Source organism: Malaya genurostris, chromosome 2 (assembly GCF_030247185.1).
Source record: "Malaya genurostris strain Urasoe2022 chromosome 2, Malgen_1.1, whole genome shotgun sequence".
In the NCBI taxonomy this organism is placed as follows: domain Eukaryota; kingdom Metazoa; phylum Arthropoda; class Insecta; order Diptera; family Culicidae; genus Malaya; species Malaya genurostris.
In genome coordinates, this window is record NC_080571.1 from 136,842,669 (window position 1) to 136,861,658 (window position 18,990).

An 18,990-nucleotide genomic window follows, 5' to 3' on the forward strand; every position below is an offset into this window, starting at 1 on the left:
AATGGAAATAAAAATAGAAATTTCAGGTTTAAGATGAGTTTCAGTTAAAATAGCAATATCGGCCTTATTCTCTTGAAGAAAGTCGGACAATTCAGCAGTTTTGCTCCTGAGTGAGCAAGCATTCCAATTTACTATAACCAACTCATTATATTGCATATTCGATGATTAATTTGCCTAAGGCGTTGATTTGATCTAACCGCGTTCTGCAGTTTCGTAGTTTTGTTGTCATTGTTTCAAAAATGACGATCAGTTATTCAGCAGAGAATACATCACCAGAGTCATCCTTTGCTTGTGGTTGATTATTGCCCCATCCAGGAGGGATTTTTGAGGAAGATACTTTTTGTGATCCAGCGGCTAAATCTCTTGGATTGCTGCAAGGAAGTGGCGGCAAATTCGGAATATCTTTCTTCGGTGGGAGCCGTGGGAAATTAATTTCATCCTTCTGTGGAACATTCTTGCGCGTTGATTGTTTACGGGACGCCTGTTGTCGAATTTTTGTGAACTAAGCACGTTTGGGACACGATTTGCTAGTAGATGGATGGTCGCCATCACAGTTCACACATTTTACAGCGATGTCATCTAGTAGGCAATCGTTGGTATTGTGTGGTTCGGCACATTTCCCGCGCCGACTTTTCATTTGGCAATTCCTCGCTCCATGGCCGTAGTTCAAACAGTACGTGCACTGTGTGACATCCCGATGTACCGGTTTATACTTTTGCCATTCGATGATTATGTGAAATAACGATTTAATCGTTTTCAGTTGACTCATGGTGATGGAGCCCTTCTCCAGATGAATCAGGTACAGTTGATCTCTAAACTTTTTGTCCGTATTATGTCGTTTCATTTCAAACACCATCAAAGGCTTTAGTCCAGCCTCCGACAGTGCCTGCTTTAGTTCGGCTTCCGTCATGTCGGATAGTCCTCGAAGTACAACCTTCATAGGTTTGTTGGCGTCAATATCGTATGTGAAGTATTCCGTTTTTGTCTGCTTCAGATAACATTCCACTCCTTTGTAGTGGTTTAAAGCCGGAACAGTTATATTGTAGCTTTCAGTACATAAACGGATTGTTGCCTGTAGTCCTTTGCTGATCAGTGTGTTGAAATCCGAGCGTAGAGTTGGTGGGAAGCCCTTCAGGTAGAAAGGCGGTAGTTTTGCCTTCTTCTGCAGTTCCTCTTCGACATCAATTGGCAGATCAGTATATTGGTTTTTACTCAGCAAACGGTCGTTTATCTGTACATCACTTGGCTTCAAACGCTTAGCATCCTTTGGATCCTTCTCGGATATATGGCGCGTTTTACTCATAGCTTGGGTAGATAGACAACTGCGAATAAAAAATAGAACAAAATCGAAATTAGTCGTAGTAGGTTATTCGTCTATCCACATCGAGTGTTAGATGACGAATGACGCTATTTCTCACATCACATTTCATTTTATACCTGCTACTGGCAACGGTGTATGGACAGCCCCTTTGTTAGAATTCCTTTCCTGTACGCAGAACGGGAAACAGTGAGACGATATAAAAGACAAAGTTAGAAGAGCAGCAGCCAGTAATACTGAATTGACTGTCGTGTTGTTAACAGCATCTTGTGGAATTTTGAAGCAGAAACACGCACACAGGAGGAACAGTTAAGGGCAAGGCAAAGTCCCGCTCGAACCGTGCTGGTCTGCAGTTCCCAGTTGGCAAAATCCATCGTCTGCTCCGGAAGGGAAACTACGCAGACACGTCTGTGACATATTCTCAAACAGTTCAAAATTAAACTTTTCTGAAATGTTTGGTATCAACGAGTATCATAGAAGATAATTCATAAGGCGCGTTTGCCTTTCTCGTATTTTGAAAGCTCATAGCTCAGTGATCTGTAGAAGGATTAATATAATCTAACTACCAATAGAATCGAAAATTTTCAACTTGAACATGTATTGCAACAACATTGAAGTTTTTCAATAGTACACTATTGAAAAACCTGTTTGACTTAACCTATGACAGCACCAGCCAATCAGAACGAGAGATGTCTGCTTCTGTACAAGAGCATCCATATAAAAGTTGAGTGGTTCATTTTTCCTACCATTTGCTGAGCAACTGTTCCCGAAACAAGACACACGAGAGCAACATCGAGGACCTGTCGTATCACTGTTTCCCGATCTGAATGCACGAGACACCGTCAGCACAATGACACCGAAAATCGGCAGCCAAAAAGTCCAGCAAGGCCCATTGCTGAAACAAGACACACACGAGAACCATATCAGATCTCAATATTTCCTACCAAAAGATTCATCAAGATGGAAGCTAAATTAATTTGCACCGTCACTAACACATTCAATTACGAACGGCAATGCGAAAGCGAAAGTGATGATTTTAAACACATCTTTATACTAGTATACAAATATGCCGTGCAAAACAGAGTTGAACAAATGAAAGAGATGACAAAAAAACAGAATTGAACAAATGAAAAAGATGAACGAATGTTTCCACTTGATTTGCGCATTCTACTTTCCAGGCGTATCAGAACTGGCTAACCTTAAAGCAATCCTAAATATTTCTTTATCACAGTGATGTGGTCATCCTGAAAAGGACGGAGTTTTCAACTCCTCATCGTTACGGATGGCCAGCTGCAGATGGCGAGGGATGATTTTCGTTTTCTTGTTGTCACGGGCAGCATTACCGGCGAATTCCAACACTTCGGCAGCCAAGTACTCCATCACTGCCGCCAGATAGACCGATGCACCGGCACCGACACGCTCTGCGTAGTTTCCCTTTCGGAGCAGACGATGGATTTTGTCAACTGGGAACTGCAGACCAGCACGGTTCGAGCGGGACTTTGCCTTGCCCTTAACTGTTCCTCCTGTGTGCGTGTTTCTGCGTAAAAATTCCATAAGATGCTGTTAACAGCTCGACAGCCAATTCAGTATTACTGGCTGCTGCTATACTAACTCTCTCTTTTATATCGTCTCACTGTTTCCCGTTCTGCGAAGGGGAGGTCCCTACACCGTTACCAGTAGCAGGTATAAATTGAAATGTGATGTGAGAAATAGCGTCATTTAAGTTAAAGCAGCTACTCTGAACGTACGAGACACCGTCAGCTAGATGGCACCGAAAGCAGGAAAAAAGGTAGATTTGTACCGTCACTAACACATTCAATTACGAACGGTAATGCGAAAGCGAATGTGATGATGTTGAACACATCTTTATACTAGTATGGGGTCGTGTGATACAGGGTTAATCTGTATTTTATTTATACATACATATATGTACAGATTAATCTGTATTATTATTATTATTATTATTATTATCATTATTATTATTATTATTATCATTATTATTACTATTATTATTATCATTATTATTATTAAAATGACTTGCATACCGAAGATCGTCGATACATTTCAGACCAGGCCATTGCAATTGCTTCGTACTGAAATTTCGAGAAGAATCAGATATCTTCGAACTTCATAGCTTCAATAGAAATGTTAAACTACAAATTTGTCGTACCTAGCATCCTATATTGGCAAATTCAAAAGGAATTGTTTCAAGTTTGGAATATATAGTTGTAGAATAGTAGCTGTTCAATGTAACTAATCTGTACTTTAATGTAGGTGCATCGCTTCAAACTCTATTAGAGAAAAAGGGGAAAGCTTGCACAATTCATACAATCAATCATTTAACTGATATTCGGAAAAGTGATGGGAGCGTGCCAGTTTTTTCGTATTCACGACATCCAGTTATGTCTGACATTACCCACCCGCCTTTTTTATTTCTCTTATAACTGAAATTCTACTATACATATCAGGAATCATAACAAATTGGCTCAAATGGCGCGTTCCCCTAGATATTTGGAGATTTGTGCCTTGCCTACAATTTGTTTTTAGCATCATTTTCCCGATATATAAGAAGGAAGGATTGAAAGGTTATGGTAAGGGTTGGACTAGGAGGATGGGGAAAATTGACGACACAAAAACACATAAAAGCAGAAGTAAATTCTGCACCCCTAAGGGACGCTGAACAATCTGCTGGGGATCACATTTAGTGGAAGCAGAAGTAAATTCTGAACCTCTACGAGGTCCCGAACAGTCTGCTGTTAATAACCCCTTCAACCCCCGAGAGGATTTTGAGATCTTACAAAAGCGACACAATTCTGCACTCCCGGAAGAATGCAGAACGATTCGCAGTATGTACGAGCAGAAGTAAATTCGGTACCTCCTAAAGGATGCTACACAATCTGCTAAACCCTATTTAGGGTGAATACAGAAAGGATGCATTCACCCCAGGAAGAACAATTAACCTTTCTGACTATAACTCCTTACCACATTGGGTGAGAAACCAGAGAATATCCTTTAATTTTAGCTCCGCATACACAGACTCAACCATGTATGGAGAACCAAAAACCCGGATACGTAGTTGCGTCAATACGGGACAGTTACATATCAGATGATATGAAGTGCCGTAATCGCATTCACACAAATGGTCAGCACGTTGAATAGTAGCCATGTGATAATTGATTTTGCAATATCCAGTCAGAGCTCTGACCAGAACACTGCAATGATGCTTGGAGAAATGCAGTAGACACTGACATTTTCAGATTTAAATCTATTAGAAATGCTTTTGTCTGAGAGCAAGTTTGCAAGCTGCGCCAGTAGCTGACATGTTTGGATGCAGCCCAAGAACGAATCTTGTGCTTTATCCAACTAGTTGAAAGTGGTAAAGATGGTTCAGGACCAACGAAATCATTCGTTGCACCAGCTCTAGCCAACTCATCAGCCCATTCATTTCCAGTAATACCAGAATGGCCGGGTACCCATAAGAAGTAAACAGCATTTGAAATGCTAAGGTCTTCAATTTGAGTTCGACATGCGATCACTAGATTCGACCGTGAGTCATTCGAACTGAGTGCTTTTAAGGCTGCCTGACTGTCGGAACAAAAATAAATTCGTTTACCACAGATCCTCTGCTGAAGTGCCGATTGTACTCCACACAGAATCGCGTAGATTTCTGCTTGGAACACAGTACAGTATCTATCAAGTGAGTGAGACTGCTCCAGCCTCATTTCACGACAGTAGACACCAGCACCAGCACGACCATTCAACAGAGAACCGTCCGTATAACAAACTATGTGCTCATCAAGTTGTCGTTCCAGACAACCAGACAACCATTCCTTACGAAAACGATAGCTTACATTGAATGTTTTGAAAGGAAAACTGCATGTGAGAGTTAGGTCACTAGGAGCGAGTAAATACTCATCCCATGTAACCATTTGAGACCACAAGCGAGGGTGGCTAGTAGCATAATCTAATGGGTTACTGTTCCAAAGCACTGTAACCTTAAGACGGTATGCACAAGATAATGCTTCTTGTTTTAGGAACATATGTAGTGGTTTAATGCACAGTAGCGCCTCTAGAGCAGCAGTAGGAGTTGTCGTGAATGCTCCTGTCATCGCCATTAGGACCATCCTTTGGAGATGATTTAGCTTTGACTGAACTGTCGCGACTTCTCCTTTCTGCCACCATACAAGACATCCATATGCTGAAATTATTCTAACAATAGTTGTGTAGATCCAATGAATGTATCTGGGTTTGAGTCCCCATGATTTTCCAAAGGGTCGTCTGCAATGGCCGAAAGCCATACAAGCTCTTTTAATCCTGAAGTCAATGTGAGCAGACCAATTCATTTTTGAATCAAAAATAACTCTGACGTATTTAACCTCGACCACAGTGACCTCTGAACCGAAAAAATGTAACGGACGAGCTCCTGTGATTATCCTACGATGAGTGAAAAGCACCATTGTTGTTTTGCCCGGATTTACAGATAATCCAACCTGACAACAGCATTGTTCAACAGATCGCAGTGCTTGCTGCATTAAATCAAAGAGAGTGTTAATGCTTATACCGGTCATCAATATATGATAATCGTCGGCAAAACCATAAGTCGGAAATCCAAGGTTATTAAGTTTCCTTAACAAACCATCAGCGACTAGGTTCCATAAAAGTGGGGATAGTACACCACCTTGAGGACACACACAGACACTCAGCTTTTTAATCTCTGCTTGCCGAAGCGATGAACAAAGAAATCGATTTCTAAGCATTGCGTGTTTCCAATTTGTGATACTTGAAGGTATGCCATGACCACGGGCTGCTTCCAGAATTGAATTGAAAGACACGTTATCAAAGGCACCTTCAATATCTAGGAAAACTCCCAAGCAAGATTGCTTTTGTGAGAAAGCTTTTTCAATGTAACAGTGTAACAGGGGTGTAGTGGACTGTCCAAGCTGGTAAGCATGTTGCATTCCATGTAGCGGATGCATGTCCAAGCTAACATTCCTGATATAGTGATCGACTATGTGTTCCACTGTTTTAAGAAGAAATGAGCTAAGACTGATAGGCCTGAAACTCTTCGCTTCCCCATAAGTGTCGCGACCGCCTTTGGGAATAAATTTGACAATTATTTACTGCCAGGCTCTTGGAATATATCCTGTCGCCTGACTAAAAGTAAGTATTTTCTTCAAAACATGTTTGAAATGTTCATACCCTTTCTGCAGTAACACTGGGAAAACTCCATCCTTTCCAGGAGACTTGTACGGAGCAAAACTCTCAACTGCCCATTTGACCGTTTCAATCGTCACAACGCTTCGAGCAAGGGCCCAAGAAGCCCAAGAAAGTAACTTATTTAATCTGCTAGCCTCGTTGAGACTAGAGACATTTGTGCAAAGGCTTTTCCAACCACTTCGTTCAGATGATCGAAGAGCATTTTTGTAAGCCCTTCGTGCCGACACGAATGCTTCCGACCCATCTCTGCGTCGGTGGTTCCAAACTCTTCTGCATAGTTTCCTTAGTCTAGCAAGTTCAGCATTCCACCAAGGAGTTCCTCTAGTAGCTCGCACAATCCGAAGTAGACAAGCCTCTTCATATGCTGCAACTATGAGTGAGTTTGTCTCGTAGACAACATTTTCCAAATCAATTGGGGTTTCAATTGTTGGATGGTACCCGTAAAATCTAGTCGCCAAGCCCTCCTCATAGAGGTCCCAGTTTGTAGATTTGGGGTTACGATATGTGATAATATCAATTTTAACGTTTGAATGATCAAAGAAGATGTACTTATGATCAGACAACGAAGGTTCGAGCTCATCGGAGACGAACCAATTCACCAACTCATGCGCAATTCTATCAGAGCAGAGAGTTACGTCCAAAACCTCCTCTCTTCCAGATCTCGCAAAAGTTGGACGATTTCCTGCATTGACTATGTGCAGGTTTGTACTTCTCACAAATTCCATCATATCAGAGCCTCTCGAATTTATATCTGTGCTGCCCCAAATGAAATGGTGAGCATTGATGTCACTGCTGATTACAAGCGGCAAATCACTTTTGCAGCAGTATGATACAACCTTTTTGAAGTCATCGCAATAGACATATTTTCTGTCTATGCCATCAATAGTCATACCAACTGTGACAGCACAAATATCCCGAGTTCTGAGCTCCGATATGAGAGAAACTTCGAGAGCACTATTTGCAAATATGCATGCTCGAGGCATTTCACGTGGATTAGTCATACCGTTCTTGTTGAAGGCAACAAAGACTGGGTTTAACAATTTTCCAACGTAGAAGTTTCCCTTTTGGAAATATGGTTCTTGAATCAAAGCTATAGAAGCTTTACCTTCTTGCAGAAGTCAGGATAGATTTATAGTTGCTGTACGTTTATGCTGGAGATTGATTTGTGCTACTCTAACCATTATCAATTAGAGTAATGAACACTCCATCTCCAGCATTTATCGTACAACAACTAGAAGAAACCAAATATATTGGCTTATAATCGCCTATAGCGAGCCATGTAAAGATTTTTTAAATGTTTTGATCATTTAAATCCCACGAGTTGCGAAGAAAAAAGTCGTCCACTGTGCCAGAGCTTCGCTTAACACTGTAAGGGAAAACCCCAAAATATTCCGTTCACGACTGCATTATTTAGCCTCCTGCAGCCATTCAGTCATCGGCACGGAAATACACCTTGACTTAGGAGATTCCATTTTTGTGGCCTTTTACGACATGGAACAGGAAACCAGTGGATCAATTCTTGGTAGAAAATAATTCCGCCGGATGCCACACGGCTTACCTGTTTGGTGGACTTATACCACCGGTACAGGTGGACCGTAGCGTTATTCTTAGCAGGTTGGGAAACCGCTACCGACACTACACGGCCTAGATAGCTCAGAAAGGGAAGTTGACATTGCACTATGGTTTGAAACGGGAAAGTAACGTGACAAAAATATTTTCACTATTATTAGTTTTTTGTAGTTGGTGTCTTTACAAAAGTTGTTAGTTATCAAATGGTGCTGCTTTTGATATAAAATATTACTAGGGTGGTCCTTATTTAGATTGAAATCTGAAATCTAACTTCCTTAATTGAACTCAAAAACGATTTTATTGTAGAATAAAGTTGTAGGAAATTTTATTTTGAGCAACTTTGCTGAAAAAAGCACCTCTCTAGCTTTTCATTTGACCGAGTTACATCAATTGTCCCGGGTAAGAGTAGGGTGGCTCCTGAAAAATCGATTTTTTTGTTCTAACTTTTTTGTGAAACGTTCTATGGAAAAGTTGTCTTCAGAAGAGTTGTTGAAATAATTATTGCGCATAATTTTGCTTAGTAAAGCTTTTTCATATGAGCTACCAGTAAAAAGTTATGATTGTTTTTTCATCAAAAACTAGTCAACCTTCAAATATCAAAATTCCTTAGATGCCGAATCGATAAAAATGTATCCTATGCGGCCACTGAAAGTTCATAATATAAGTAAACATTTAAGAGAAAATTGGGAGGGTGTTTTTTTTTAACTCATTTAAATTAGTCTTAAAAATACCTTGAAAAAACTCAAAAACATTGCATAACTCTTAAACGCCTTAACGTATCAACATACTTCCTTTAGCAAAATAATAGCATCAAGTTAGCCCTACAAGTGTTCCATACATTGTCCATTCGACAAATGAGACACACAAAAACTACAGTCGAATATAGATTTTTTGCTGAATAATTTTAAGTAATTTATTACCAAAATAACTGATTCAATTGATTTTGATTCCGTTATCGTAATGATCGTATCGTTAACATTCAAAATAAAACATAAGACAACAGTTGATTACGGTTTGGTATGTATTGAATAAATTAAGCAATGAATTTTTCTAATTATTATCTAAAACTAAACATTTTGCTTGTTCGGGTAAGTCTTCTGAACTTCTCCTATTTTGTTTCTTCGACAATGCCAAGATAGGGTCTGAAGATAACAGCAGCCTTTTAAAAACATCTTCAATATTCGCGATTCTGCTGAATTTTCTAGCATGGTGCTCTCTGAAGTTCCGGATACTTTTATTTCGAGTCTCCTGAGCTTCTTCACTAAGCATACCAATAGGTAAAATCGCGTGTCTAATTATCGTGGCTCCATGTACCAACAATTTATGAGCAGTTGGTGATAGTGGATACCAGCAATACAACGATACATACAACGCTCGTATTTTCTCAGTGTAATTTTGGAATTCGTCGACGTTTATCTTATTCCGGCTATTGATTACACTGAGAATAACGTGGAATCCTTCCAACAGTGTTTCATCAAGGCCTGTTATATCTGCTGTTTCTTTCCACTTCTTGAAAAATTTCCGGGCCGTGTTTCCGTCGTTGGAATTACCTCCTGATGGCAATGGCTCACCGATACGTAGGCCCAACTGTTCTCTAAACGCAGTTTTTATATTTGTATCCCTTTCCTTTACGGTCTTGTTCAGTTTACTAACACGCCAGGTGGGGGTTTTCATACTCAACCTATTAGCAATTTTCAGCAATAACTCCATGCACCGTATATATGCATGCAGAGGTGAAAGTCCAAACGAGTAAAATTCTGAATCACTGATATCTCTCTGGCTTACTGGATCGTTTAATCTTTTCCCTAAAAATACACGTGTCAGAGCAATAACAAGATCAATATTTATTTAGTACCTGATCTGTGGCATATATAACACAATTGTGAATGAGAGCTCGTGACGTCATTAACGACTTTGGTATCAACCATGCAGAAAAGTAGAGTCGTTTTCACAGTTACACAATACGTTTCAGTTTTGCATATTGTTGGCTTCAGATTTGCTATTTGACACTTAACATCTTCTACCTCGCGTTGTGTCAAGTCTTTTGTTTCTTTTTGAAATAATAGTTTTATCGGTCTGCAGAGCGATACGCTGGATGGCATCGTTACTCCACAAGATATCCGTATTTTGTGAGGAATTTTTTCTTACTGAAAACTGCAGTGGCACTAATGACATTGCATAGATATGTGAGTCACTGTAATTCCTCCAATCTCCTTCATCGTCCTCATCGAAAAAGCTTTGTTTGTACCGAGAATGATTTGAAATTCCATCAGCCCCCCATTTCATAATCACAACGTAGTCATCATCTAAAGTATAATCGCATTGCGTATTGGAACGAACAAATGACACAAGCCGAGTAACAGTATGATCTACTAAGCTCTGTACTGGAACTTGAGCCATTGATGGTTGAATCAAAATATCTGTGCGCAATAAATTATTTTTGTAATAAGTTTGTCATGAATTTACAAAAACATACCTGCTGGATAGCATAGTTCCTTAGTATTGCGATTTCGAGAAATTATTCGTGCATATGAATGCCAGCGCATCATCGGGTGAATACAGTGGAATTGATGGAGAATTTTTACAACAACTAATGACTGAGGATGGGTCACGATCGATTTTCGCGATCACCTTTCCCGCTGAACGGAACCCTTCGGTAATTGTACTTGTTGCTGCAGCAAAACGCAACTGTTCCGGAGTAAGTTGACTCGTTATCTCTCGTAATTTACGATGTTTGGTTCTTCTTCCACCTTCAGAGAACGATTTCTGAGGGCACCCTTTCTTCCGCGGTCTTTTCGGTGACGCATCGATATCCCGACGTTCTTTCAGTTGAATTTGTTTCTTCAACCATGCTTTATTTACATAGACAAACTTCTCGCGTTTATAATAACTCTTTTTCCATTTTTGTTGGAATTTTAACCTTATCAGATTGATCTCCTTGAGTATTGAACTCTTTTCAGCATTCGGAAATTCTTGAATGATATACTGTAAAATGCCCTTATTACTTCTACCAGCAATCATTAAATCCGTTAGCTTTTTGTAAGACAAAGCACTTCCTGAAACCCAAGTAAATCATTAGTTTGTTAAAATGAGTAGATTGTATTTATTCTAACCAAAACTCATTGTGCGTCGTTTTCTGGTTGTAACAGGCTATTCGGTACACAAGTGGATGAGAAAAAAGGCGTCTCGGTACGGTTTGGATAAAAATATTCGCGTTTCACTAACTTGCACCAGCTTGTTTGAGCTTTGGTTGTCAAGATAATGAAAATTCTGTTGATAGATTTATCATGGCCAACTACTTCGGAATAACCATATTACACAGTGTCTCTGTTGCTTAAGCTCAACTGAATCAGTTATTTTGTTCAGCAAAAAATCTCTTTTCGGCTGTAGTTTTTGTGTGTCTCATTTGTCGAATGGACAATGTATGGAACATTTGTAGGGCTAACTTGATGCTATTATTTTGCTAAAGGAAGTATGTTGATACGTTAAGGCGTTTAAGAGTTATGCAATGTTTTTGAGTTTTTTTAAGTTATTTTTAACCCTCAGGGTACGGACTATAAAAAAGTTACGTTCAGTACGGACAGGGTTAGCCTAACCCGCGACTTTGATCGGGTGTATATCGAGCTGTACTTTGTCAATTTGAATAATTTTTTTTTATTTTGTGTGAAATTGTCTCAACAATATAATAGAGTTGTCAGATTAATCATTTAACTGATTGAAAAAAAATTATAATGAAAAATGTGAACGGGTCTTGAATTTTTTTTGTAAAAAACGTTTTTTTTTCAAAATGCTGTAACTTTTTGAAAAAAAAAATTAACATTGTATAACTCGCATTTGAAAGGTAAAAAGTAGTTCTTACAAATGTCCATAACGGTTTTTTGATTTATTCCAAAAACTATATTTTTTTTTAAAAATGAAAATACGCGTTTTTTCGAGTTAGCGATAAAACGTTGTTTCGTTGATTTATGATGATAAAGGTTAAAATTAATTACTTTGAGCGTAAAAAAATTGTTTCTCAGATATTGTTGAGTAGTATCATTACAAGTAGTATCATTACAAGAAACAAAATTTAATGAGTTATAATTCACTACGAGCAGCAAAGATTTCGATATAAGACGTACGTTCAAGTGATTGAGATCTACTACAATACTTCGTTTACACCATGTACAACGCGTTATTTTGAGGTTAGAATCTACAAAATTAAGTAAAGAGTACGTATTCTTACTTACCTTTTTATTCCTCAGCGGCAAACAGACGAAAATTAAAACTTAATTTTTTTGAAAATTTTGGATTTTGTAACGTTCGATACGGACTGGGTGTACCACACCCGAGCACAATGTTTATATGTGTCTAGCTCGGACACAAAGCGGAAACTGACTCTGCCGCTTGGGCCTCTAATAGTGTGTACCTATAAGTTTTTTCCCCCCCTGGTCCGGACCCCCCTCGCCGACTTCTCTTAGTATGGCGCTTCTTTCAAATTTCGCTCGGGTTACGGTAACCCAGTCCGTACCCTGAGGGTTAAGACTAATTTAAATGAGTTAAAAAAAAACACCCTCCCAATTTTCTCTTAGATGTTTACTTATATTATGAACTTTCAGTAGCCGCATAGGATACATTTTTATCGATCTGGCATCTAAGGAATTTTGATATTTGAAGGTTGACTAGTTTTCGATGAAAAAACAATCATAACTTTTTACTGGTAGCTCATATGAAAAAGCTTTACTAAGCAAAATTATGCGCAATAATTATTTCAACAACTCTTCTGAAGACAACTTTTCCATAGAACGTTTCACAAAAAAGTTAGAACAAAAAATGCGATTTTTCAGGAGCCACCCTACTCTTACCCGGGACAATTGATGTAACTCGGTCAAATGAAAAGCTAGAGAGGTGCTTTTTTCAGCAAAGTTGCTCAAAATAAAATTTCCTACAACTTTATTCTACAATAAAATCGTTTTTGAGTTCAATTAAGGAAGTTAGATTTCACATTTCAATCTAAATAAGGACCACCCTAGTAATATTTTATATCAAAAGGAGCGCCATTTGATAACAAACAACTTTTGTAAAGACACCAACTACAAAAAACTAATATTTAATAGTGAAAATATTTTTGTCACGCTAATTTCCCGTTTCAAACCACTGTGCATTGATGGTCAACTTCCATGGATGGCCGAGCAGCCATTCAATATAACTGAAATTTTACTATACATAAGTTTGAGTACATTTTGATATTAATTTACAAAAAAAAGTAGTTATTGTAATGGATGATCTCATGGAAGATCATCCGATTCCGGATACTAGTAAGATCTTAAATTACTCCAAGGGCTAAACATTATCCAGAGGGTACCATTGGGCCATGGATAGTCTATTTTCGAAAAAAAGAAAAGGTATTAAATTTGATGCAAATTAGAAAGGAGTTTTCAAAAGTTGAAGAAATCTCTAAAGTTAATAGAGACAAAATTCGAGTTGTTAACGATTTGAAACAGGCAAATGATATTGTAACCTGTGAATTATTTGCTGTTGAATATAGAGTTTACAATCCATCGAAGGAGGTGGAAATTGACGGTGTTGTCACTGAAGCAAGTCTGACAGCCGATGATTTACTTAAAAATGGAGTTGGTCGTTTTAAAAACTCCATGCTTGAGGAAGTGAAGATACTCGAGTGCAAGCAATTGCACTCAGCATCTGTTGTTGATGGAATTAAGTCTCATCGTTCCTCAGATTCGTTTCGAGTAACATTTGCCGGTTCTGCGTTGCCTAGCCATGTCTATATCGATAAAATTCGTCTTCCTGTTCGGCTTTTCGTACCGCATGTTATTAATTGCACGAACTGTAAAAAATTCGGGCATACAGCTACTTATTGTAGTAATATGTCCAAATGTATCAAATCTCAAGGGCCTCATAAGGATAATCTTTGCGATAAAGATATTGAAAAATGTGTTTGTTGTGGGGAGAGTTCACATGATCTTTCAGCATGCGCTGCATTTAAGTTGCGTAAAGACAAAATGAAGCTTACTTTAAAAGCAAGGTCTAAGCGCACTTAAGCAGAAATGCTTAAAACGGTCATAGATGCCCCCCCCCCCCCTCCCCTTTGGAAACCGAAAACGCTTTTTCAAATCTTGCGGAGCCAGAAGACCCCCGCTGTTAAATCTATAAAGCCAAATTTAAAACCATAAACTGTACCTCCTGGTTTGTCACATTCACAAACCAATCCAGGAACTAGCACAAGAAAAGACAATAATCCAGAGGAAGTGCAAGTGGAATTGTCGAAGCATCATGCCAAAACTTGATTCATTTAAAGTTTTGTTCCATAATCAAAAATGTGACGTATTTGCTTTGTGCGAAACATGGCTTACATCAAACATAGCCTTAAATATTAATGACTTAAACATTATACGTCTCGATAGACACTCCCTGTATGGCGGAGAGCTTTTAGGAATTAAGAAATGTTATTCCTTTTATAGATTAAGCATTCCTTCTACTTCTAGTATAACAGTGGTTGCTTGTCGAATAAATATTAAAGGAAAAGACATTTGCATTGCTTCGGTATATATTCCTCCACGAGCACAAGCTGGACAGCGACAGCTTAATGAAACGGTCGAAGCCCTCCCAGCTCCACGATTGATTCTGGGAGATTTCAATTCGCACGGAAATATGTGGGGTTCCGTTTACAATGATAGCAGATCATCTTTAATATATAATATTTGCGACAACAAGTTTCTTGAGCAAAATATTGTCCCACCCGACTGAAGGCAAGTGAAAGTTATCGCCATTCAAAAGCCGGGGAAACCAGCTTCCAATCACAACTCATATAGACCCATTGCAATGTTGTCCTGCATCAGAAAATTGTTCGAAAAATTATTCTTCGACGTCTCGACACTTGGGTCGAGACGAACGGTTTGTTGTCAGATACTCAGTTTGGCTTCCGTAGAAATAAAGGGACGAATGATTGCCTTGCATTACTTTCGTCTAAATTCCAAATTGCCTTCGCTCAAAAACAACAAATAGCATCTGTATTTTTAGACATCAAATGAGCATTTGATTCAGTTTCCATTGATGTTCTTTCAGACAAGCTCCATTAACATGGACTTCCAGCGGTTATAAATAATTATTTGCACAACATCTTGTCAGAGAAATAAATGTATTTTTCACGTGGCGATTTGGCAACATTCAGAATTAGCTACATGGGTCTCCCGCAAGGCTCATGCCTCAGTCCGCTCCTCTATAATTTTTCGTGAATGACATTGACAGCTGTCTAGTAACCCCATGTACACTAAGACAATTGGCAGATGATGGCGTGGTTTCAGCTACTAGACCCAAAGCTATTGATCTGCAAAACCATTGCAAGATACCTTAGATAACCTTTTGGCCTGTTCATCTGGGTATCGAATTCTCTGCGGAGAAAACAGAGCTGGTCGTCTTTTCAAGAAAGCATGATCCCGCGCAGCTTCAGCTTCATATGATAGGAAGAATGATCGCGCAGGTTTTGACTTTCAAATACCTCGGGGTGTGGTTTGATTCCAAATGCACGTGGGGAGGACACATTAGATATCTGATAATGAAATGCCAACAAAGAATAAATTTTCTTCGAACAAAAACAGGATCCCAAAAATATTAACAAGTAAGTTCAGGCATATTGACTCTGAGAAAATATTTTACATGGACGGATCACGAATTGAAGAGGCTACTAGGTTTGGTATATTCAACAATAATGTTTCGGTTTCATTTAGGCTTCAAGAACCTGCTTCTGTTTATATAGCAGAATTAGCAGCAGTTCATTATAGTTTGAATGTAATCGTCACATTATCTCCAAACCATTATTTTCTCTTCACAAATAGTCTGAGTGCAATTGAAACCATTCGCTCAAACGCTGCTGGCAAAAATAAACCGTTTTTCTTGGGCAAAATAAAACAGTGCCTGAACGACAAATTGAATAATAATTATCAAACCACTATAGTTTGGGACCCGATAAATTCCTTGTGTACCCAAAGCAGACTATCCAATGTCCCAGTTCGCAACATTCTTGCTTGTTGTGACCTTCCTAACATGAAACTAACATTTCATTAAGTCCATTGGAGTTCCAATTTAAATTTTATTTTCTGTTAGACTGTTTTCTCTTCCATGAGTTTAACCAATAGACAACTATATGATTTTGAATAAAAGTGATGAACTGATACAAGCAAACCTGAAATAGTTATAAGATCATGTATAAAATAAATGTATTTTATTTAACGTAATTTATAATTGCAAATCGCTTGATAAACACAGTGTTTAGATTGACTAATGAATACCAACATACTAATATGATATTCGAAATGTATTAGGTTCAAAGTACTATGTATTGTGGATGCCACGGCGAAGAAAAACTTATGTATATTCATTTAGGGGTTAGCCAAATTTTGTGCTAGGGCACATAACCGTTTTTATTAGTTTTACGTTTCGTCTTTGACTCATCAGTGCAGAGCAGTTCAAATTGAACTGCTTAGTGCTAAACTCGGCAGTTCAACTTGAACCGCTAAGCAGACGTAAAGTTTCTGCTACTTACAGAACACTTTTTGTTTTGCAACGGAGTGCAATGTCTTTTCTGACGTGCCGAACGAAAACGTGTTTTCGACTATTTCTGGCCGATGCAGGTATGGTCATTTAGGGGTTAGCCAAATTTTGTGCTAGGGCACATAACCGTTTTCATTATTTTTACGTTTCGTTTTTGACTCGTCAGTGTTCTATAGTAGCAGAAACTTTACGTCTGCTTAGCGGCTCAAATTGAACTGCCGAGTTTAGCACTAAGCAGTTCAATTTGAACTGCTCTGCACTGATGAGTCAAAGACGAAACGTAAAAATAATGAAAACGGTTATGTGCCCTAGCACAAAATTTGGCTAACCCCAAAATGACCATACCTGCATCGGCCAGAAATAGTCGAAAACACGTTTTCGTTCGGCACGTCAGAAAAGACATTGCACTCCGTTGCAAAACAAAAAGTGTTCTGTAAGTAGCAGAAACTTTACGTCTGCTTAGCGGTTCAAGTTGAACTGCCGAGTTTAGCACTAAGCAGTTCAATTTGAACTGCTCTGCACTGATGAGTCAAAGACGAAACGTAAAACTAATAAAAACGCTTATGTATATTGCCTATAAAATAAACGTATTTATGGAATAAAAACATAATTGCATATTCTATTGCTTTTAGATTTTCTATGAGTGTGTCTAATTGAAAAGCTATTGATATCTTTTGGTACTCTGACAGAATGTAATCGTCGATTTTTAAAATTGAGTTCAACATGCTCTGATGATTTCTGATTTCACTAGACAGATCACTAGATTAAGCCTGTTTTCGAATTTGGAATTAATGTGAATTTGTCTATTGTTTTGTTTAACAATGGCATTACCAGTTTTTCGCAATTCATCTAAATTATTATTGATTATTTTCAGATCTTCTGCGTCGAGGTTACCGGTTATTAATATGATTGTACTTCCTAATAAATCGATTGACCTACTGTATCTGTTTGATTGCAAATTTAGTGTGCTATAAATGAATTTTACTTCTCTGAATTTCATTTCAAGAATATCTGATAAACTGCTAGATGAATCCTTAGTTTGATTAATTACATTTTCTAAAATAGATATTTCAAGTTGCGAGAAATCGATCACATGTTATTACTAGGATCCATAGTACTAGTTATGCAATGATTCTGTACACTACGAATCGGCTGCGAAGTCTGTTGAAACAGAAAGGCCAAATTCCACAAAAGGAATGTAATGTCAAGACTTTGTTGTTTATGTTATTACTCGTCCATCCCCCCTTTTTAGAAGCAACGCTCCTGCGTTGTTCGTAATATCATAAATCTGGATATATTGTGCCTGGGATGGAATGAGGGTTATGAAGATGGTATATAGGAATAGAATCCATTGTTCGCAAGCCATATTTTCTTTCCTGAAATTAGTTTCAAGTTAGTTTGTTCTTTTCATATTTTCTTTGTATATTTCCCGCCCAGAGTCGTTTATCAGCAATCTACCTTGATTTTCAGCGACTATAACCGGTGAATACATAGGATGTGTTTTTTAATTCCTTGAACTTTCTTGTATCTAGTTGAATTTTGTTGGAACTCAGAACTTTTTATTGTGATAGCGCAAATTTTCTTGTTTCAATTTTTCATGGGCCAAATTCTCTCTCTCTCTCTCTCTCTCTATATATATATATATATATATATATATATATATATATATATATATATATATATATATATATATATATATATATATATATATATATATATATATATATATATATATATATATATATATATATATATTCGGGAAAAATTCTTTTATGATTTTCGAGAGACCCATTATTTGAGTACATCCTAATCAATAACACATGGTCTAACAATAAGACGAGACTAACAATGGAAACAACATTTTTTTCCCAAAATATTTTTTTAAGAATTTTTTTAAGATCAGCAAAGAGCCAGTAGTCACTGGGGGCTAAATCTGACGAGTATGGGTGTGGGGAAGCAGATTAAAGCCCAATTCGTTCAATTTCGCCATTGTTTTCATCGACTTGTGGCAGGGTGCATTTTGTTTCATCGAAAGCAATCGCGGCACCCACTTGGAAAAAACCTATTTCATGCTCAATTTTTCATGAAGGATAGTAAATACACTTCCATATGATATCTGTGTCATCTCAGCAATCTCACAGAGCTTCACTTTACTCTTTCATTATAATTTTCGTCACTTCACATTTTCCGGTGTAACGGCTTCCACAGGTCTACCCGAGCGTTCCGCGTCATTTGTGTCGGTACGACCACGTTTAAACTCGGCGAACCACCGACAAATCGTTGCTTTTGATGGACAAGAGTCCGGATAACATTTTTCAATCCATTGTTTCGCTTGC

General features: G+C 38.1%; 1 protein-coding gene across 2 annotated transcripts in view; it reads left to right on the plus strand.

Annotated features, from left to right (window-relative positions):
• The window catches only part of LOC131428505 (clathrin heavy chain), a 69,430-nt gene that overhangs the window by 44,130 nt on the left and 6,310 nt on the right, over positions 1 to 18,990 (plus strand). The gene's annotated exons all lie outside the window — the stretch shown is intronic.